The sequence below is a fragment of the Condylura cristata genome, unplaced genomic scaffold, assembly GCF_000260355.1.
Source record: "Condylura cristata isolate star-nosed mole 26May11 unplaced genomic scaffold, ConCri1.0 scaffold00089, whole genome shotgun sequence".
Lineage (NCBI taxonomy): Eukaryota > Metazoa > Chordata > Mammalia > Eulipotyphla > Talpidae > Condylura > Condylura cristata.
Genome location: NW_004567190.1, coordinates 2,620 through 3,909, shown reverse-complemented (window position 1 = coordinate 3,909; position 1,290 = coordinate 2,620).

Sequence of the window (1,290 nt, the reverse complement as noted above, 5' to 3'; positions counted from 1 at the left end):
TGGAATTCTTCAGGTCTCCTGCGGGACAGCAGGTGTAATCTAAAAAGGTATCTGAGGGGAAAGTCCTCTGTGTGTCCCTAGCCTTGAGTAAAGCACTGATGCAGTTTGTAGGCTGTAATCTACAGCACACACAGAATCACTCTGTTCACTCCAACTCTGACTCTGTATTTGAGATGCAAGGTGTCCTCAGATGCACGGAGTCTCTGGCACACAAATTTACTGAGATCAAATAAGAAGTATATGTATACTGGGATAAAATGCTGGTAAAACTCATCTGTTAAATAATAAATGTACAAGGTAAAAATTTAATTCTACTTACTTAAAAATTAGAGAACTTTTTCGTCGGTGCATTATAAACATTTTGTATGGTTAATAGCCTAATGTAACCATAATGGATGGCACAAAGTGACATTTGCATGTTCAGAGCAAGTTCTATTTTCCAGTAAGGGTCAAATGTTACACCTGGAAACCCCAGGTTTACAGGTAACTTGCAAACCTCACCTTTGCTTGTTCTGGATGTCTCCCTACTGGGGCATCTGTGGGGGATCTCTGGGCTGCTAAGAAGGAGGCATGAAGCTGGGTTGACAGATCTAGACCGGGAGCCCTCTGTTTCCTGCCCTGGCCGGCCATTCTCCCTCTGCTCCCTCCTGTCCAGCCCTTATGCCAAACCAGCACTTTGGCGTCTCACTCAGTGGATCCAGCACCTGGTCCTTCACTGTGACGAATATCCAGTCTGAATTCCGGTCACAGGTTAGTCTTTGTTCCCACCTAGATTTCATGTATATTGAGGAGAGGACTCATTTTAAGTCTCTACAGAGACATCCCTGGGAATAGTCTGTAGTTGTCTCAGCTTCTGAAAAAAAGGTAAAGTCTACCAGGCAAGAACGTCTAAGATGCCCCATCAAGTATCTGCAAGTTCTGTATCCCATAATGGCCACCAGAGGGCAGCAAAGCCCACAGTAGAGGGAGACTCAGGCTGAGGCAGGCCAGGGGGGCTGTCCAGGTATCACAGGGGGTCCCTCGTGTTGGATGGATCTTTGGAGATAGTGACCATGGGGAGCCCTGTGTGCTGGGTGTGAGCAAACTTCCCTGTGATGGAAGGCTGAACCCTACCTGCTGCCAGGATGTGTCCCGTGGCTTTAACCCGACCTGAGAATCCAACATTTCTTCGCATATCTCTAACCCTTCCCTTTACTTCACCTTCACTGAGTAGATGACTCAGAGGAGAACTGTGTCCTGGAAGATACTGTGAATAAAATTAACTCTCCGTAGGAGTCAGAGATCCTGGAG